Here is a 22,430-nt window from a genome sequence, read left to right as displayed (position 1 = left end):
AACTTGTCTGGTATTCGAGTAGGTTAGAAGATACTTTAGATTGTAAAAAGAAAAGGAGTACTGTAGCTCATGAAGGCTTATGTTCAAATAAATTGGTTAGTCTCTAAGGTGCCACAAGTCCTCCTTTTCTTTTTGCGGATACAGACTAACACGGCTGCTTCTCTGAAATCTGTCTTTGGATTGTAAGACCTTCTGGGCAGGAATTGTCTTTGTATGTGTGTTCAGTAACCAGCACAATAGTGCTTCAGTCCTAATTGGGGCCTTTGGGTGCTACTACAATATAAATATGAATTGCTACTGCTATTAATATCCTGGGGGAAGTGCTTTCATTCTGAATGAAAGGAACAAGCTAAGTGAGGTTTTGAAATGAATGCAGTGTGCCTGTCAGTCTGTTGAGAATGCTGTGTATCTTCATTCTTCTCTTCTCTTCTCTTCTCTTCTCTTCTCTTCTCTTCTCTTCTCTTCTCTTCTCTTCTCTTCTCTTCTCTTCTCTTCTCTTCTCTTCTCTTCTCTTCTCTTCTCTTCTCTTCTCTTCTCTTCTCTTCTCTTCTCTTCTCTTCTCTTCTCAACAGCATCAAAAAGTGTTGAGGCTTTCCAGAGCCTGTTGAAAGACATGGTTCCTACCCAAACAGATCACAATCTGATTTTAATTTACGTATGCTATCTGTGCTTTGTACTGTACATGGTGCATGGCAAGATGTTAGTATAGGCTCTGAATTTCCTTGTTATTTTTTGTATGTTTTTATCTTTTGTTCATTTAGCTTTGTGTGTAGTATGCTAAAATGACTGATGATTTTAATTCCAACATGATTCTTCATGTGGTAATGACAAATGCAAACTTCTTGTTCACCCTTTTAAGTCAGTACACGTGACATCCCAGATCTCCAGGAATTTAACATGTGAATGCATGATACTGTTGGTTGCTACAGGACACAGCCTAGCAGAATAGCTTCTAAAAGGCCTGCTTTCTGAGCAGGTTTCTTATCCCTATAATGCCCAGACACAATGAGATGACTTCAGGATGAAGTAGCAGCTGTACAAATACACGGCAAAGGATCCTGTTTAAGATGCAGCTTACTGATCTCACAGACTGATAACTCTTTTTCTGTTGTCATCTGTTAGTACATAAGATGTTACCAGGAACATTACAGTTTATGTTTTATTGATCCAAAGGAGCACTTACAGTTACTGGTGTAAACTGCAAGCTTTCCTAAGTCCAGGCAAGCCGCAGGTTCCCTTTAGATTCTAAGTGTGTGTGTGGTGCCATGTAGTTGATTCCCGCCCCGCCCCCAATACTCCCGCAGCTTCTTCTTTCAGAGAGGAAGTTAACTTACATTAACCCCCACCCCACCCTGGCCCCAAACCCTAGGGGGAACTACATACAAAAACCTGTTAAAAGGAAGTTAAGGTTGTAAAGTCTTCAGAAATACCAAAAGTAGGGTTGCCCAGGCATTCAGTATTCTTTTTTCCTTATTATTCAGTGTGTACCCTTACCATGTAATTAATGGCTATACAGCAGACGCATGAGAGAACAGAATTAAGGTTGGCATTTACTGACTTAAGTACTTGACTTGACACCCTAAATATACTGTTTCTTTATGTAATTCTATATATTCTTTCTCCACCGTCTATAACCAATGGTTTTGTCCTGACTGAATGACTCTTCAGCTTTTGTGGTGTGGTGTTCATTTCCATTGCCATTCTGCTCCAGTCTTTGTACTACCAGCAGCATGAAATTTTCTGTAATCCTGGTGACTGACGCATCTGTGCTGTCTTCAGAGATCATGATTCTAGTGAGTTTAACTCTTACGTTGTGCTTGGCATAGAGTGGTATGGCGTACAGTGAAAGGTGTAGGCCCTGAAAGTGGCCTACTTCATAAACCTTTGCATGCACTTTGGTCTCTTTTCGGTGCATTAGAGTATGCTCGTGTACCAGACTGTTAGATGAGTGTGAATGGTGGCACAATGGTGACACTGTAAGGAATCTAGCCATACTAGGCTTTAACCTTTGGATATCTAAGCAGTTGCTGTACCATTTGAACTAAAGAAGAATGCATGGCCAAAAAGCTTCCTTAACAGACAGTTAAGGTTCCATCGAGTTTAAGGCCAGAAGGGACCATAAGATCATTGAGTCTGAAGCCTGCTGTGAATTCTGGGCCGTTCATCCCAATATCCTTATATTGGGCTCAATGACTTTAGCTAGACTAAAATGTTTCGGTCCTCAGAAGACTAAACACTGAGTGCCATAGGCAAAGAATAGGAGAGATGTCACCAATGCCTGAAGTCCCTGCCACGTCAAGGAATTGATTAGGTGAAATATGCCTAGATGATTCTAGCAGGGAATCCATGCTGTAGCGCAATGGTTTTCAAACTTTTTTTTCTGGGGACCCAGTTGAAGAAAATTGTTGATGTCCGCGACCCAGTGGAGCTGAGGGGTTTGGGATGTTGGAGGGGCTGCAGGGTGAGGGCCAGGAATAAGGGGTTCAGGGCTGGGGCAGGGGGTTGGGATGCAGGAGGGGGTCAGGGCTCTGGGCTTGCGGTACAGGCTCTGGGGTGGGGCCAGGGATGAGGTGTTTGGGGTGCAGGAAGGGGTTCCAGGTTTGGGGGGGGGGCTCAGGGCTGGGACAGGGGGTTGGGGCACAGGCTTGCCTCCAGCAGCTCCCGGTCAGCAGCGCAGCCGGGTGCAGAGGCAGGCTTCCCGCGTGTCCTTGCACCGTGGACTGTGCTGCGCCCTGGAAGCTGCCAGCAGCAAGTCCGGCTCTTAAGTGGAGGCGCGCAAGCGGCTCTGCGTTGCTTTTGCCCACAGGCACCGCCCTCCCCACAGCTACCATTGGCCAGGAATTGGCCAATGGGGGGGGTGGGGGCAGTGTGCGGAGGCCCGTGGCCCCCTGCCTAGAAGTTGGACCCGCTGCTGGCTGCTTCCAGGGCACAGCGCAGTGTTGGAACAAGTGGGCAGTAGCCTGCCTTAGCTGGGCAGCACCGTCAACGGGACTTTTAACATCCCAGTTGGCAGTGCTGGCCAGAGCCACTAGGGTCCCTGGGTGCTGAGCAAAGCAACCCAGTGCCTTACATGCTGCGACCCAATACTTTGAAAAGCACTGCTGTAGAGGAAGGTGATAGTGAGAGTCCTCCCGAGGTCCCTGCCAGTCTGATCTGGGGAGGGTGGGGTAGAATTCCTTCCCACGACAAAATCTGGTGATCACTTGGACCCTGAGCCTGCCTGGCTGGTGCATCTAAGAAATAGGATTATCTGTACCAACTCAAAAAGAAAAGGAGGACTTGTGGCACCTTAGAGACTAACAAATTTATTTGAGCATGAGCTTTCGTGAGTTACAGCTCACTTGATCGGATGCATTCAGTACCAACTCAGAGCACTAATCCATTCCATTCCATGTCCCATTACCAGGTCTGGCTAATCTCTGATCCTTTAGAGAAAGGCGGGAATATATCAGGCCAATTGTCCATGGGGGTGGGTGGGAATATCTTTCCTGACCCCTGTAGCATCTGTCTGAAGCATGAGATTTGATCACAGTTATTGTCTTAATGCAGAGCTACAAGTGTTATGAATATGTTCAGCGCAATGCATAGTTTCCTGTTCTCCCCATGGCCTGTGAAGGAAGGGAATGAACAGCGTGATTCACCATCAAGACCAACCAGCCTAAACTTCTCTGTGTCTCTTTTACACATACACTTACACACACACGAATTTATCCCAGAAGCTGAATTCAAGTATGCTTTTAGAAAGATATCTAATTACCTCTAATGACTCCAAGCGGTGTCAAAACTACCACCTTCCCTGGTAAGCTGTTCTAATGTTGAATTTTGTTTACTGCTAAGAGATTGCATCTTGTTTCAAGGTTGAGTTTGTCTAGCTTCAAAATCCAATGGCTGGAAGCTGTTATGCTTTTGTCAGCAAGGTTGAAAACTCCCACGCTATCAGATATCCTTTTCCATGTGTAAGTACCTCTACACAGAGATTAGGTCACCCCTGAACCTTCTCTGTGATAAGTTTAGTTCCTTAAGCCTCACAGTGTAAGGTTTGTTTTTCATCCACTGGATCATGTTTTGGGATCCTCTTTCAAAATCTTGCTAATATTTTTGCATCCTTTTTCAAGTGAACTGGACACAGTACTCTAGCATTGATCTTATCAATAAGAAGTACAGAGGCAAGATTTCTTCCCTACTTCTACTTTATATCCCATTCTTATACATCCAAGGATCACATTAGCCCTTTTTGCCACAGCATTGCAGTGAGTGCTCATGTTAGGGGTCATTGTAGGTAATCACCTCAAATCCCTTCTCCGAGTCACAGCTTTGCCAGCCAGTCTCCCATCTGGATAGATACAGATTGCATTCTTTGTTTCCAGATGTATTATTTTGTTAAAACATGTTTTGTTGGATTGTAATGGTCTACAAAGGTGAATCGCATCACTCTATCAGTAACCCATCTATCCTTGTTATTTAATGCCCCCCAATCTTTCTCATCTGCAAATATTACCAGCACAGATTTCATTTAATTATCTAGATTGTTAATTTTAAAAAAACACAACTGAATAGTGCTGGACCAAGCACTTATCCCTGCTAGAGACCCTGCTAGATATGTTCTGCTCCTTGATGTTTTCCCAATTAGCACCAATATTTTGAGATCTGTAACTGAGCCAGTTTTAATCCATCTAATGTGTAAGCCCTGTTAGTTCCATATAATGCAAATTTTTAAATCAAAATGTCATGTGGAACGAAGTCAAATGCCTGGGAGAAATCCAAGTATACTGTATCAGCATAGTTGCCTTTTATCAGCCAGACCTCCAACGAACCAAACAAACCAACAACCACCCAGGATCATTGGGCAAAATCTGCCTTCTGACTGGCATTAATTATATTTTTAGCCTCTAATACTTTGAAAGTCCTGAGTTAACCATTCCATTATCTTACCCAGGATTGATGTCAAGCTAACTGGTCTATAGTTCCCTGGGTCATCCCTTTTGTGTGCGCTCTCCCTCTCTCTCTCCCTCTTTTTTTATTTTTTTAAATGCATATTAACACTAAAGGGTCGGCAGCCCTCCAGTCCTTTGCAGTTTTGCCAGATATCCAAGGTTTTTGTTAAAAATTAACCTTAGTGATTCATAGAATCATAGAATATCAGGGTTGGAAGGGACCTCAGGAGGTCATCTAGTCCAACCCCCTGCACAAAGCAGGACTGATCCCCGACTAAATCATCCCAGCCAGGGCTTTGTCAAGCCTGATTCAGAGAGCTCCTCAGCTTGTTCTTGGAAGACTCTTGGGTGTAAGTTATCTGGCCTCTATTTGACATTGGTGAGGCCTCATCTGGAGTACTGTGTCCAGTTTTGGGCCCCACACTTCAAGAAGGATGTGGATAAATTGGAGAGAGTCCAGCGAAGGGCAACAAAAATGATTAGGGGACTGGAACACATGAGTTATGAGGAGAGGCTGAGGGAGCTGGGATTGTTTAGCCTGCAGAAGAGAAGAATGAGGGGGGATTTGATAGCTGCTTTCAACTACCTGAAAGGGGGTTCCAAAGAGGATGGCTCTAGACTGTTCTCAATGGTAGCAGATGACAGAACGAGGAGTAATGGTCTCAAGTTGCAGTGGGGGAGGTTTAGATTGGATATTAGGAAAAACTTTTTCACTAAGAGGGTGGTGAAACACTGGAATGTGTTACCTAGGGAGGTGGTAGAATCTCCTTCCTTAGAGGTTTTTAAGGTCAGGCTTGACAAAGCCCTGGCTGGGATGATTTAACTGGGAATTGGTCCTGCTTTGAGCAGGGGGTTGGACTAGATGACCTTCTGGGGTCCCTTCCAACCCTGATATTCTATGATTCTATGAATTGAAAGTGTTTAATCTGGCCTGTGGAATTGAAAGTGTTTAGCAGATTTTGCGTCATATCCTCCTTTGTTACATATGGTAAACTTTTTGTTCCATCCGCAATACCATATGGGATGGACATATCCTTCTGGTTTGTTTCAAATATAGACCAGTAGTATCTATTGAGTACTTCAGCCTCTTCTACATCACTATTTACAATTTTACAGTCTGCATCTAGGAATGGACCTGACACAGGGTTTTTCTTGTTCCTAATAATTGTTAAAAATTTCTTCTGACTATCTTTAACCCTGTTGGACATTAATATTTCATTAAGGGAATCCTTTAGCTTCCCTTAAGTCAACTACATTTTTAATTTGTAACTTATATTCACTGCAATTTACTTCCTCTCTCTTCCATTCTTATTTATTTTATTACTGCTTTTACGTCAACTTTTAACCAGGATGGCTTCTTGTCCAGTGTAACTTTTTTTCATGTCAGTGGAATCATGGCTGTTTAGGTATCTGGTAGGATGTCCTTAAACAGTTCCCAGTTTTCATTAACACTTCCCACTTTAAATTTAATGTTCTCAATTATGCTGACAGTTGTTTTAAACTTGGAAAACTGGCTCTTTTAGAGTTCCAAATATATATATTATTGGTCAGTGCTGTGTTCTCTTTGCACAAAGTAAATGTACCCTGATTGCGATCACTGGTGCCTAGGTAATTGCTTAGGTCAGCAAGTAATTCTTCCTTGTTTGTCAGAATGAGGTCCAATATTGATTTATGTTGGGCCTAATTGGGGGTGGGGTGAGGAGGGACTCTGTACATACTTTCTGTAGCATATTTGTGAAATGGCCCATTTATCTCAATGGGGTGTTGTCAGCTGAATGAGGACACCCTATAGAGATATTACATGTATTGAACATGCCTGTTCTTGTTTGCCTTCACAGACTCAGTCTGTCATGCCTAGTGAACCTGGCGGGAATTCAGTGAGCATCTCCCAGCACAGAATTGATCCACCTCTTCTTGTGTAATTTTTTCCATGGCACCAAGTCCCTCTCGTATCAGTCCAGTGACAAACTACCATACTAGGCTTTATATCATGGGCACAATAATGCCCCTAGCCTGTCCCAGGATGGGGTTTGGCACTGGAAAATTACTGGTGGACTGCTGAAATTCCTCAAACTGGCACTCACCCTTCTCTTCCAAAAGATAAATCTGCAATAACTTGAAATATTTTGTTTTCTAAACTGGTTCTTGATAGTGTTTAGTATTTGAGCTTAGGGGCAGTCCAAGGACAAATGGTTCCAAATATTTGAGAATTAAAAGCAGGTGATTTTGAGGTGCTGTAACGTGGGAGCTCCTTAACCAAATGACCAAAGACTTGCACTGTCAACATATACTCCAGCCCCTTAACTGTTACATGTTTCAGAGTAACAGCTGTGTTAGTCTGTATCCTTAAAAAGAAAAGGAGTACTTGTGGCACCTTAAAGACTAACAAATTTATTTGAGCATAAGCTTTCGTGAGCTACAGCTCACGTCATCGGATGCATTAAGTGGAAAATACAGTGGGGAGATTTATAGCAGTTTTCAAGAGACCTATGCATGTAGACTTTAGAGCTGATTTTTTTTCAAGGTGCTCTCACAAAGTTGCTCAGCTGTCAGCATGGAAATTACTATCGCTCCTCCATAATGCCAACCAGTGTCCCCTCTAAGTTTTTCCATCCAGGTGCAGAATGAATTTTGTTATGGGTAGCACCAATATCGAGGTAATATGTGGATGTGTGCCATCCCCTCCATGCTTTCATGGCAGCCCTTATCCCACTAAGAGCTCACAATGTCCTACTGCTAGTACCATCTTAGGGATGGTCTGTCTTCAGGTGACATCTGCAATACCTATCTGTTCATTCCTACAAGCCTCCTTCCACAAGGATCAGTACATGCTTAGCAAACTATACATATAAATGCACCACTGAAATGCAGCCACCTCTGAGGAGGAAAGTCAGCAGCCAGCTAGGCCAACAGCACAGAGAGCACTATGCAGTAGTTTGGAAAGAGAAGGGGAATTTTGGTGAGGAAGAATCTTTTCCTCTTATGCAAAATGCTTGAAATATTCAGTGTTCAGACTGGGTTTCATCTGTAAAGGTCCCATATGAATATAAAATATAATACCGCAATTTAGAAATCAAAGTAAATGTTTCTTTTTAAATCAGGACACGAAGGCTCAAAATAATTTTTAAAAAACACTCACATTCCCCTTACTACCATCCTCTTGTATTAACAATACAAAGCACTTTAAAAAGTTCTATAAACTATTCAACCTTCATGTTGTTTATATTTTTACACTGGATCAGCTTGGACAGTTAAAGTAGCACAGTCAAGTTCACCTTCAGATTCTCATACACAGATAAAATGTTCCAATGTCTCAGTTATTACAGTGAAACACACACAGCTCTGTAAATTTACATAGCACTTTACAAACACATGGACTCAGGCAAAATTTCACTTGACGTGAAGTTCTCCCACTTCTTTCCATGAGGCCACTCTCATGAGTAACGACTACATGAGTAATACTTTACAGGATCAAGCCCCTAGATAAACCATATGTCCTCCTTCCCACAAAAAGCTTTGCAAACACTACGAGGGGAGGTTTAAATCCATAACAGGGAATTGTTGTCACTAGAAATCAGACAAAAACAGTCACAAAAACATTTCCATTAGTCCTAGTTTTGGTAAAACACAAACCAAAAAGCCAATATTTAGTGTTTTTCATTTATAAATATTGGTGTTTTAGAGAGGAAGGCCGATATCATTATTCCCACCTTGAAAATGGGGAAACTGAGGCACAGTGTGGGTTGAGTTGGGGTACAGAATAAACATCCCAACCTGTGGCCAGAACAGATACATACCTTCTTTGCAGTTGCTGTACCAGACCCTGTGATTCCTGCACACTGGTCTGGTAACATTCCTTGCCATGTCCACTGGATACATGTAACCATGGACTTTTTCCATTCCTTGGCCCATTCCTTAAGCCCCTTTCTGTAGTGGCCTAGGCATAGCTAGTGTGGAACCCAGTTCTGTCACATGCAGGAGGTAGTGTCCTCTGTGCGTTCACTGAACAGTTACCCATTCACATGTAGTGTAACCATGACAGTTCTGCTGCACTCGGGGACTTTGTGTGGCAACCTATGTTCCTGGGTGAATTTCAACAAGTCTGTGCAAAGCTGACATTCACCCTAATGAGCGTTGCATATGGCAACAAATGGACCCCTTAGTTTTCCCAAGGGGAGCTCAACCAAAATATACTTGTTTATCATCAGAATTTGTCTTAACTTTATTTGTCTTACCTAGAGATTGTTCCTTTGCAATCTGTAATTGGGAAAGGCTCACTCCTTCAGGCTGATACTTAAAACTTTCATGGAATGCTTGACACATGCTCTTACTTCTGAATTCAGAGCACAGTTCAAATTGAGGGACAATGTTATATTGTTCCAGTGACTAACCTCAATGCAAGTAGATTTCTGCCAGCTGATCCAAGTAACTGGTCTCTCATGCAATGGTAAGCCAGGGACAATGAAGTACTAATTTTGCCATTTTTTAAAAGCATGAGAAAAAATAATGTAGATGTAGAGTAATGGAGAAAAAAATTAAATGTTAGGTAATGGCCAAGAATGAGGTTTATAAGACCTTTACATGAAGTTAAAACTTATCAACTGGTGTGGAGCTTGCTAGAAGCATCTCTCTGGCAGACTACTGACTGTTTTATCGAGGCATTATCTCCTGGCTATTCAGATGGTGACAAAACATATTCTGGTGATCAAGATACTATGTTGACCGGGGAGAGAGGCGTCTCTCTGGTCCCTGCCGCTGGCTCTTTGGCTCTAGATTGACAGCTGCCTTTGCAGTGGATGTTGGTGCTACTCCTTTGGCAGTGCCAACAGGTGGCTCTTCTGTTGAAAGCGTTTTGTTGCACACTCCAGGGCCCTCTTTCAGGAAAAGGGCTAAGGAAAGAAAACTGGTAGAAAAGTAGGTCAAATATGTAAACATCGTTGTTGGTTGACAAATTTAAGAAAGCTACTTGCCAGCATGCGGGTCACACCCTGAAGGCGTGTCTACACTTAAAACGCCGTCAAACTTCAGTGAAGACACTACTACGCTGATGGGAGACCTTCTACCATCAGCATAGTGAATCCACTTCTGCTAGAGATGGTAGCTATGTTGACAGGAGAAGCTGTCTACACTGTCTATGTAGTGCTGTATACAGTGGGGGTTAGGTTGGTGTAACTGCGTTGCTCAGGGGTGTGGATTTTTCATGCTCCTGAGCGGTATTGTTATACCGATGTAAGTTTGTAGTGTAGACCTGGTCTGAGTGTCTGTGTATAGCTACAGCCGTGGTCCAGCAGCTCTGACCCCAGCAGCCTCTCAGTACACATCCGTCATGCTCTGGCTTCCACTGGCTTTGGTTATCACTTGCAGGGTGACCCTAACACACTCCTAGTCCTGGATTTCCACCCCCAAAACATATGTTTATCACGGGACAGTGCAGACATATTAGATCCGTTGCCCATCTGAGGAGATCAAGATACAACAGTTTGCCACTTTAAATGGAGTTACTGCCACAGTTTACTACATTGGATTAGTTTTGATTAGAGGATAAAACAAGTTTATTTAACTACAAAGAGAGAGGTTTTAAGTGAATACAAGTACTAAGACATTAAAGTCAGAAATGGTTACAAGAAAAGTAAAGTTAAAATGCTATTCCTGAACAAACTAGCCTTGGTTCAAGGTGAAATTCTTACCGCATATTTCCAGTAGCATTGCTGACCCAGTTTCAGGTCAAGATCTGCTTTCAAGGTCCAATGACTGGCTTCTTTTGTCCTCTGAGATGAAAGAGAGAGCTGGATAAGGAGAGAGAACTTGGAGTGTTTTTTTTCCCTCACTTTTATAGTTGTCACCTTTTGAAGTGCATTTTCTAGAGGGAGACCCCTGCATTTTCCAACTCAGAGAAAAGAGGCTTGGAGTCTTGTGGGAAAGAGGTTTCATGCCATTGTTTGCTAAGATGCAGAATCTGTTTGTTCCTGTCCCCCTTCCTTACCAAAGAATGGCTACTTGATAGGTGATGGCCCATCAGCTTTGATGGCCCCAAGCTAGAGGCATCAACTTGTCCTTTGTCTTTTGAGAAACAGATTTACCCATTCCTCAGACTTGTCTGGTGTAAACACATTACTCATGATTTCCGCTTATGTTCATACCTCTACGTGTAATGTTGCTACATGCATTTCATCATGATATTGTTGACCAGCAACAACATCATGATTAGTTTTTAAATGATACTTTACAAGGCATTTTCTGTGCAAAGATTATTACAGTAGCTTGTTGGGTGTGAATCCAGGGGTTCATTCCAGCACAACCTCTTGGGTCAGAATTTTTGAGTTGGTTTGCTCTCTTGAGTTATTACAACATTCTTGGAAGAAGGACAGTATGATCCTTCAAGTTATTTCTCCATTTTATTTTCTTTCAGTTGTGTAATATTTCTATCAATATATCAAGTATAAAAAAAACCCTATCTGTGCTTTTGATACTCTTGTCAAAACTTAAATAGTCAAAACAGTAATACTGTGGTGTTGGACTCCAAAAACTTGTAGCTGGCTTTTGAAACCATCCCTTAGAGATATCTACTGATGTTGGCTTCATATTGAAATCAACAAGTGAATTCTTACGCTTTGCTTCATGTTCCTGTGAGTACCTTTTCCAGTGCTGTTTCTGCAAGAACAGTCAAAGGGATGAAAATAAGGGAAATAGACTTTGTTATAAGACAATTTTAAACATTCTGACATCGTTTTTCATGGGGACAGAAGTGAGATTTTTAAGCAAACTGTTGAAACTGGCTCAACTTCTGGTTGCAGGTTCTGGTTCTGCTTCAGTGGTTGCAGGTTCTGGTTCTGCTTCATTTCCCTAGAAATCCACATCCTTTTGAGATTATCTCAGATAATGCTAAGCTGTTGAAAAGGGAATTAAAAAAACCTTTATCTTACACTATCTACTGATTTTTTTTCCCCTCCTCCAACATAAAAATTGCATTTCTGCCAACTTTGCATTCTTGCATTAAAATCTATCTTAATCTTTTTAAAAACGAACATTTTAAGTAAACTGATTTTGTGCATGTTTCAAGATGTACATACTGTATCCCACCCTCTTTAAATGGCTGAAAGCTTTGCAATGTACCCGATTTGCGTGTAGGTCTGGTATAACTGTACATCTTGTGTTACTGTTTGCTGTATATGTTCTATATTAAGTGACAGAAGTATTACATGTACTGGCATCTGTTTCCTCAAATACTCTTCAGTAGATGCCCCCCAAAACCCCCACAACTGAGGAAGATGGTCAATTGGTTAAAAAGTTACTTGATTTAGAAAGGAATTGAAGGCAGCTAAAACTGTGTGTGCACATGCTCACATGCACTCACACACATGGGAGAAAGGTGATCTTGATAGTAATGAATATAAATCAGACGCTAGGAATTGTAGAAAATCATAACGGAAGCAAAGGAACACAAGGAGAAATCTATGGCTAATAGAGAGAAGGACAATAAGAAGGAATTAAAAATATATATGGGAAATAGAAAGTATCCTAACAATGGTATTGGTCCATTACTAGATGGAAATGGTAGAGTTATCAATAATTATGCAGAAAAGGTAGAATTGTTCCCTAAATATTTGTTTTGTGTTTGGGAAAAGACTGAGGATGTAGTCCTATCATATGATAACACTCTTTCTAGTCCTCTGGTATCTCAGGAGGATATTAAACAACAACTACCAAAATTAGATGTATTTAAATCAGTAGGTCAAGATAACTTGCATTGAAAAGTTTTAAAAGAAATGGCTGAGGAGCTTCCTGGACCACTAATGTTGATTTTCAATAAGTCTTGGAGCACCAGGGAAGTTCCAGAAGACTGGAAGAAAGCTAATGTTGGGCTAATATTTAAAAAGGGTAAACAGGATGATCTGAGTAAATTATAGGCCTTTGGTCTGACATGGATCCTGGGAAAGATAATAAATATTGGGATATTGACTGATATGGGACTCAAGTAATAAAGAATTAAAAGAGGGTAATGTAATTGATGCGGATCATGGGTTTATGAACGATAGGTCCTATCGGACTAATTTAATATCTTTATTTGATGAGATTACAAGTTTGATGGAGAAACGGGGTAATGTTGATGTAATCTACTTAGATGTCTGTAAGGTGTTTGACTTGCTACCACACAACTTTTTGATTTAAAAAAAAAAAAAAAAAACCTAGAAAGATCTATAATTATCATGGCACACATTAAATGGATTAAAATCTGACTGATAGGTCTCAAAATGTTAATTATAAGTGGAGATGCATACACAGGGGACTCTCAAGTAGGAGTAGAGAGGTTATTTTACCTCAGAATTTGGCAGTGATGTGAATGCTGCTGGAATACTATGTCCAGGTCTGATGACTACAATTCAAGAACGATGTTGATGAGTTGGAGAGGGTTCAGAAAAGAGCCACAAAATGATTAAAAAATTAGAAAATGTGGCTTAGATTCAAGGAGCTCAATCTGTTTAGTTTAGCAGAGAATGTTAAAGGGTGACTTGATCACAATCAATAAATACCTACATGGGGCACAAATATTTAATAATGGATACTTCAGTTTAGCAGAGAAGGTATAATGTGATCCCATGGCTGGAAGTTGAAACTAGACAAATTTTGACTGGAAATGCCTAAATTTTTAACTGTGAGAGTACATTGCAATAAAAGGCTGCGGCTGGCCTGGGTCAGCTCGAGCTTCGGGGCTATAAAATAGCAGTGTAGATGTTTGGCCTCAGGCTGGAGCCCAAGCTCTGAGACCCCATGATGGGGGAGGATCTCTGAGCTTGGCCTTCAGCCCGTGGTCAAACATCTATGGTGAAATTACACAGCCTTGGAGTATAAGCCTGAGTCAGCTGACCCAGGCTCTGAGAATCAGAGCCAGGGTGTTTTTTTATTGCAGTTCAGACATACCCAATGTCTCCTTTTGTCTCTCAAAGCTAAGAATGTATGAAATAATTTTAAAAAATAATAAACCTGAGTAGTTTCAGGTTTGCTCAGACAGATACCGTTGACATTGCCCTAGGTATGTCAAGAAAATGGGGGAATATGATTGCTTATCTCAGTCTAACACTCTTGCATATCCTCCATGTCCACTAGAACTCTATAGCTGCATTGCCATTCACTGAAGCCTCTCTGCCTCACCATTGTACTGGGGAATTCTAGCCAACTGTTGGCCTATATCACAGAGCAGAACAAGGCTCAGTCAGGGGCAGCCAAACATGGTGTCCTAGAGGGAATTCTGAGGCCAGGGATGAACATTTATCAATATCTGGCAACTCTTCAGGGATTTGTGAGGAGTAGGTAAATGGTTGAGTATAAGTCAGGCTTAGCTAGCTACTGTTTAAGTCTAACCTAATGTTGGCCAAAATCTAAGAGTTTCTTTTCCCCTCATTCCCCACTCTTGTGCATTTTCCCCACTGTCTTCTACATGTTTGGGAAGAGCACAGTCCTGTGATCTCTGACTGATGGGTTGGGACATTGCTTGGAGAGGGCAGGTTAGGTGAGTACCATAACTGTCTATTGCCTGGTTTTCAGAGCTTGTAAGGTTAGCCAGCCTCGTGTTCTGCAAGGTGCAAGGCAGTGATAGGCTTCATTAACTCTGTATTGACACTGTTTTTTGGCAGTGAATTTCCCTTGTCTTTTTGAGGAATTGATGATAGTGAGGGGGTGATTGAGGCACTTCCTGTGTGTACATCGTTGCTACTCACTAGCTTGAGTTAGCAACAGGCTCTCCGAAGTCTCTATTCCATTTATGGGGGAAGGGACACTCCTGCAAGCCTCCTGTGCTGAAGGGTGAAGCGGGTCATTTTCAATGGAATGAGAACACCCTTTTAGATGAATACAGCTCTGAGAGGTGTGAACTGTTCCATTCATCTCAAGCGGTTGTGACATTACACTCCATATTCTTTATGAAAATATGCTTATGATATGGATATGACAAAACTGAGATGTACTTTATGCAAGGTGGCTCATGTAAGGTATCATTAGAAAGGTTATGATTTACTGAATGTGATTATCCAATTTGTATGCCTGTATCATTTCTGTATCTGAAGTTAGAAATATTGACCATATATCTGTATTTCAAATGTGCTACTTTGGGTGTCGCCCACAACTAGCCCTTCAGGTACAACAGTGAAAAGCCAGACAGGGCTGATGGCCCATTACCAAAGACAATGGACTGTGAAAGGGCTTAGTTGTCCAGTGGATGCTCCAGACAGCCTACAAGTAATGGCTACCACAGCCCTGCAGAGACATGGGTCTGAGTTACATTGTACTCCCAACCCCCCTCCCTCCCCCCAAATGCCAGTGTTTTTCCACTGGAAGACAAAGGGTTCCCACCATACGCAAGAGCTGTATAAGGCAGGGGAGTGACATCATTGTGGTTCTCCTCTGCCTCCCCACCCAAAGAAACACTGAAAAACACCTGGAAGCAAGAACTGAACTGGGGGGAGAGAAATTAATCCCAAACTGGAAGGACGCCTGGCTTGTGAGTAATAATACCTAAAGTCTCAAGTTGCAGGCCAGTGCGGCTGCCTTTCAAGACTCTCTGTAATCTCCCTGTGACAATATTTAGGGTGAGAAATTACTATTCATAGCCAATTTCTTTAGTGAATCAAGCTTAGTTTGCATGTTTTGTTTTGTTTGCTTAGCAAACAGAATAAAGCAGATTACTATTTCTTTAATCACTTAAAATCTGCCTTTTATAGTTAATAAGATCTGTTTTGTTTATTATTAAACCCAGTTTATGTAATTTCTAATGGGGAGGGGGCAAGAAGTCATGCATCTCTCTCTTCACATTGAGGGAGGGGGCAAATTTATGAGCTTACGTTGTACAGATTTCTCTGCAGCACAAGACAGTATTATATTTGGTTTATTCTCCAAAAAGGGCTTATACATGAGTGCTGGGTGAGTCCTCTCTCACAGAGCTGACTTCAGTCTGTGTCTGCAGCTGGGTGTGGCCCTGTGTGTGTGTGTGTGTGTGTGTGTGTGTGCGTGCTGCAAGAGGCTGGAGAGCCTAATTCAGCAAAACAGGGAGAGGGAATCCAGGCTGGCAGGAGAGTGTCAGTGAAATCCCAGTACATCAGGTGGCATCCTGGACGGGGCGTCCAACCCGTCATCACAGTGGTGTTCTTATCTCCCTCCCTACTCTTGCCATTGTGTGTCTGGTACATGTACAGACCAGAATGCCTGGTCTTCCTTCCACAGCACATGTACTGACATTGGAATGATACAGAGTAGATTAGCATGGCCCCTGTGCAAGGATGAGATGCAAATTTGTGATGCGTTTCCATGCCTGTTTCTAGTTGCAAAAGTCGTCATTATGTTTAATGCTGCTCTGCAGAGAAGAGATTCATCCTGCCTGGGAGTCTTGTGCCAATCTCTCTGTTTTCTTTTCTTTGTGATCTCTAGGTCCATCCTATAGCAGCCTAGCCTCACGTCACCAGAGCAGTCAGCATATCCTACATGCAGTACTACTCATCAGACTGTCCTGGGTGGAACTTGCATAGATGACAGTGGGGATACATTTGTGGGGTGCTGAAGTACTTCAAAATTACAGACACTACTTACACTTTCAGAAGAAGCACCATGATGGCTCCAGGCACCAACCAGAAGCAGATTGAAAGCACTAAGGGGCACAGGAGATGCTTTGAGTCATGATCCTTGAGTTAAAGGAGCAGTGCTTGTTCCTCTAAGGCAGTGGTTCCCAAACTTGTTCCGCGCTTGTGCAGGGAAAGCCCCTGGCGGGTCGGGCCAGTTTGTTTACCTGACGTGTCTGCAGGTTCAGCCGATCACTGCTCCCAGTGGCTGCGGTTCGCTGCTCCAGGCCAATGGGAACTGCTGGAAGCGGTGGCCAGTACATCCCTTGGCCCGCGCCGCTTCCAGCAGCTCCCATTGGCCTGGAGCAGCGAACCGCGGCCACTGGGAGCCACGATTGGCCGAACCTGCGGACGCGGCAGGTAAACAAACCGGCCCAGTCCACCAGGGGCTTTCCCCGCACAAGTGGCGGAACAAGTTTGGGAACCACTGCTCTAAGGGCCGCTGTACACTGAAAACTTATATTGGCATAGCTATGTCTTTTAGGAGTGTGAAAAATCCACACCCATCAGAGGTGTAGCTGTGCTGACCTAACCCGTGGTGTAGACAGCGCTAAGGAGATGGAAGACTTTTTCCTTCTGTTGATCTAGCTACCACCTGTTGGGGAGGTGGATTAACTACAGTGATGGGAGAACCCCTCCTATCTCTGTACTGAGTGGCTACACTGAAGCGCAAAAGCCGCACAGCTGGGGCACTGCAGCTGTGCCTCTGTGGTGTTTCAGGTGTAGACTAGCCCTCAGTCACCACTTGAATGTGAGCCCAGTGTGTGTCTCGCAAAGGAATTCCTGAAGAAGCAGTAGGTCATGAGAATGCAAATTGTCTGTAAGCAGTGGTACTAAAGCTTTTCTGGTGTCATGACTTTTGTAATATTTCTCAACCAGTCCTTTGTATTGTTGAGCAGCTGGGGAGCTCTTGGGAGTCTCTTATTTTTTTTCTGCCTCTTCACCAAAAAAGTTATATGAATTGGATTATATTAAAAGTAGCTTTTGTGGTGCATGGGCTTGTTCCCTACCTCAGAATCTCCTTTCAAAATGATCCCAAACTTGCAATCTGAACTCTAATCCAGTTCCTGTTGTAGGTGAAATTTAAAGGCCTGTGTTATGCAGGAAGTCAGATTAGATCATCTCATTGTCCCTGCTGGCTTTAAACTCTGTGAACAGTTTGGCCACATGTGAATGTTATGAGAACAGGAACATTTTACTTTCCCTTTCTCACAGGTGCCATGTCTCAGAAACCGCTTGATCCTGTGACCCGAATTTGTACCACTAATACTACCCCAGACTCCACTGATCACATCACTTTTCAAGACAATCTGAGTATTCTTACGGATTTTGGAGCACTTTGAAAAATCAGCTGTTGAAAGGAAAGCTCATCACACTCTTACCTCTGGAGCTAAGGAGAGGCAATTCAGAGACCTGCAGAAAAGCTTAAGAGATCTGTTTTCCAACTGTAGTGAGTGGGATACATGTGATGAGTTCCTTTAATGAACTCACACAAAGTGAAAATGTGCTAACACTAAAACCAGTAAAGCTCTAGAGGGGTTTCTTAGAAAATGTTTAAAGACTAACTTTAAAGGGACATTTCCTATTAAATATCTATTTAACCTTGTGAAACTGCTTCCAGAAGCTGTTTATACCCAACACCAGAAATGAATTTATGTTTAAAAGCACCTCATAGTTCTGTATAAATATTATTATAGGAATGACTAGAGACCCCAGTCAAGTTTGTGGTCCCATAATGGTAGGCACTGTGCTAATGCATTGAGAAACCGTCTCTGCTCTGAGAGTTTGCAGTCTAAACAAACAAGACAAAGGGTGGGGAAGCAGAGCCATAGGGGAGTTGAAGTGACTTGCCCAAGGTCACATAGTACTCCTAGATCTAGTGACTTGCTGGCTAGATTATGCTGTATTCCCAATAATCAATAACTCTACATCTGCATTGTTCAGAGAACCAACAGCATGTCCAAATTGCTTTCTGGGGGCAGAGGTCTTCTAATAACCTTTGTTGCAAATGCAAGGATAACAATATTTCAAAATAACATATACACAGTATTCTAAAAGTTGGTAACAATCTAAATGGCTGACGGTGGTGTGATGTAGAATACCACAGCTATTAGACAAGGAGTAAGAACTTTGGTATAGGTTGCTTAAAAAACAATTTAAAAAAATACCCCAAGTACTGTTTGGAAATTGGGATTTTTTTTAACCTTTTGTAGTTTCTGGCTGTTTTAGCTGTCGAGCTTTTTAAAAAAAAATTGCAAGATTTTTTTTTTTTATAATGGGATAGTGTATTTTCATCTTCTATCCTCAGAAACGTTGAACTGTGTTTATTAAAACCTTTGTTAAAAAAAACACTTTCAGGCACAGACTAAGCCTATAGAATTATCACATGAAAGATGAGTGAAAATGAAGTTATCATTGAAATACTCGCGCAACCTTAACTATAGCTGTTGCTAGTGCTCTGGCTATAATTACAAGACTAATTACTATGAATTTAGTTGTCATGACTCTTCTGCCTTGTAAAGTTCTTCCCACGCAGTCTCAACACTTGACATCCCAAGTGGACCATAAGTAGCGCTCTACTTACATTGCAATGAAAACAGCAATATATTGTTTGTATGTCTAGCACTGCTATATGTCCATTACTGATTAGTGAAGTCTTATTTGGGATATTAAAAAGGCCAGTATCACTTGCAAATATGATTTATTGTTAAATTTTTGATATCCACATGTTCTAGTTTGATGTTTTTGTAGATGTACAATAGACTATTAAACATAAAAACCTAAGTTAATAGAACATTAAGATCGCATATTTAAATACTAGTCAGATAGTGAGAATGTTAAGATCATCATTGCTATGCTAACTGACTTGTATATTGTTCGTTAAAAATAACAGCATGTTACATAGATAAGAATTCAAAAGTTGGAAAATGTTCAAGTTAGATTTGCACATACTGTTTTAGCTTTGTCTGCTTTGTGTACATGCATTCAAAGTAGTCTCTAATCACATGAGCACATTTTTCTAATACAATATAATAAACTTTTTGTAGAGCTTTAGGCCCAAACTTCTATAGTTTACCATGTACGTCAGACAAATGTCATTTACGTGTGAGATGATCCATACAAAGTTGTGTGACAAATAACTTCTGAGGGCATTCTGCGCCAAAAAGTTAAAAATTCTGTACACAATATTTTAAAATTCTGCAAGCTTTATTTGTTAATAAATACATGCAGAGGCTCCAGCACGGCAGTGGAGAGCACAGGCCACTGGTTGTACGAAGGTGGGAGATCACCCTGCAGCCTCCCCACCCCCGGGACACAGACTCAGTGGTGAGGCTGCGCCTGATCCTGACACAGCACAAGGCCTGGGCCTGTCCCAGAAACACCCTGGGACCTTGCCCCTCTGCGCCAGATGCGGGGCAGGCAGGCTTAACCAGGCAGGATCCAAGTGTGAGCTGAGAGGATTCAGTGTGGGACAGTCTGGGTGCAGACAGCTCAGTGGGGGGTCTAGGTGTGGGGGGGTCTGGATGCACAGAGGCTTGTGGGGAGGGGGTGGGGGGGTTCCAGCTGCAGGGGCGATAGGACTCTTTAGGGGCTTCCAGGTGAAAGTAGTTGGGGCTCCGCAGAGGGGTCTGGATGTGGGGATATCAGCAGGGGGTGCTGGGGGAGTGGGGCTTGGTGGGTTGGGGGTCTGGGTGCAGCTAGTTGGGGGGTCAGTAGTGTGGATGTGGGGGCTCAAGAAAGTGCAGGGGTGGGGCTTGTCAGGGTGGGGGTTTGAGTGCAGGGAGCTCAGTAGGGGGTAGTCTTGCTGCAGGGAGGGGGATCCAGAGGCAGAGGTTGAGGTTCAGTGGGGTGGGGTTTGGGAATGGAGGGCTAGGGGGTTCTGGCTGTATGGGATGAGGCTTGGTGGGGGTGTCTGTGAATGGGAGGTCCAGATGCACGGGTGTTGGGTGGATGGGGGAGCAGCTCCCCATACAGTCACCCCTCCCCGGAGTAATGGGGGCAGGAAGCTGGGGAGGAGTGATGGGGGCAGGAAGCTGGGGAGGATGCTGAACTTCCTGCAGCAGGGGAAGGTTTCTGGGGGTGGGTCTGACACAGCCTAGCCACTCCTTGGAGGGGAAGAGGAAATTCCATCCTCCCCTGCCTCCAGCCCAGCTGGGACTAGCAGCTGATCCTGACTCAGGGTAGGAGCCGCTGGCTGGGGTGTCCCCAACCCTGCAGTGATTTACCTCTCTGTCAGCTATTCTGGGTGCCTGAAACCATGTACCTGCGCAGCTAGGGAGTGGCGTGTGACTGCTCTTGCAGCTTCCCTTCGCTTCCCTGCCAGAAGGTCATTTCCCTGTGGGGAACCAAAGAAATGTGTGGGGGACATGAATTCTGTGCACATGCAGTGGTGCAGAATTCCCCCAGGCGTAACAAATATATACTATGTGTGTTGCAGTATTTGAGAAATAGTATGTTTTCATGCAATTAAAGACTGTCTATTAAAACACACACAGAAAGAGGAGGAGGTAAGTTGATGTTTCCTAACTTGAGCGCTTAACTCCTCTAATTTTTCAAAATAGCTTTGTGCAACATCCTTGTTTTAAAAAATAGAAAAAATATTGTCTTGCTCCTTGATTAACTAAACTCCTCTACCGTATGCTGTGCCACTCGTCTCACATGGCGGTGCTTCAGAGGAATGAGTTGAAATCTTTGGATGGAAGGTGCTAGAGAAACCCAAGCTGCTGCTATTTGTATTTATTTGTTACTCCTCTTGTCTTCTCATACAGCCCTATGGAGGCAAAAATTTCCTGTTAGCACTTAGCAGAAAGTATTGCTTATGAGAGTTGCACCACAGCTATGAGTGAGGATGATGGCTTACCAACACATCTTCTATGAGAGGAACAACAGGAAGCAATGGTTGTAAGCATGCAAAAATCCAGGCTACCTGAGGAGATAATGCACCAGTCAGGGAACAATGCTTGCAGTGAATATAGCTGGTAATAAGGAACCTGACGTTGATAAAAATTTCAGTTTCAATAACTTTAAGAGCCACTTTCATTGACTATCTGTGAGTTTGAAACCTGTCTAGAAGGCTAAAAACTCCAGTCTCTGATGGATTAATTACTGTTTTTTTGTGTAGTGTTTTCAAGTATAGTTCGTTCTTTTACATCGTACCACTTTAATTGTTGTTGTACCTTTTCAAGGAGGGAGTTGTCCCCATAGCTACCTTTCTTCACCCTTTGTTCCCTCCAAGGGGCTAAACTAATCCCTGTTAAAGTTTTCTTAAAAGATTCATTAGAAAAAATCTTCAAGTATGTGATGGAACTGAGTGGAACCTGGGACAGTTTGAGGCTTGCTAACGTTAAATCTTTCAGTAGCTTAGCTAACAGAGCTAGACAAAAACAATATGAATCTTTGCTCAGCTGTCAACTTTGTTGCTTGTGATGTGAAATCAGTGGCTACACTGGCAGTGGGATGTGAAGAGCTGTTGATATTTATGAGGAAAGTGTTGTTTGCTGACAGCCATGTACCTCCTTAGGAACTCTAGATTCTGCCTTTTACGATATCCTGAGAACTATTACTACTTTCAGTACTGTGCTGTTTTCTTTCCTTCCTGTTTCAGTTTCTTATCTTTATATAAACAATGATTTTGAAAATGGCATGTGTTTTGTAAAACACATATATAACACTACTTGCATTTCTGTTTGAGGACTTTTATTTTCCCTCTTTGGCTTGGTGACTTTGTCCTCTGTCTGACTATTTTTTTGTTTAGAGATTTGTATTTCTACGAAGCCAGTGTAAAACTGCTGGGCCTATAGTGGTGGAAAAAATCCGACTTAGATTCTGGAGTTTGAAAAGTAGTAATACAAAGTGGCTTCGTGAAGTGTTTGCAATGATTGCAACATAC

At 42.6% G+C, this 22,430-nt stretch overlaps 1 protein-coding gene and 1 non-coding gene across 4 annotated transcripts in view; both read left to right on the top strand.

Annotated features, from left to right (window-relative positions):
- The window catches only part of ST3GAL3 (ST3 beta-galactoside alpha-2,3-sialyltransferase 3), a 389,973-nt gene that overhangs the window by 51,136 nt on the left and 316,407 nt on the right, over positions 1-22,430 (top strand). The window lies entirely within an intron of this gene.
- On the top strand, positions 16,134-16,239 carry LOC140916681 (U6 spliceosomal RNA). The gene has a single exon (XR_012160595.1). It is a non-coding gene; the product is annotated as a U6 spliceosomal RNA (small nuclear RNA).

The sequence above is a fragment of the Lepidochelys kempii genome, chromosome 8, assembly GCF_965140265.1.
Source record: "Lepidochelys kempii isolate rLepKem1 chromosome 8, rLepKem1.hap2, whole genome shotgun sequence".
NCBI classification, from domain to species: Eukaryota; Metazoa; Chordata; order Testudines; family Cheloniidae; genus Lepidochelys; species Lepidochelys kempii.
Note: the sequence above shows the minus strand (reverse complement) of the source record. Positions and strands in the feature narration are given on the sequence as shown.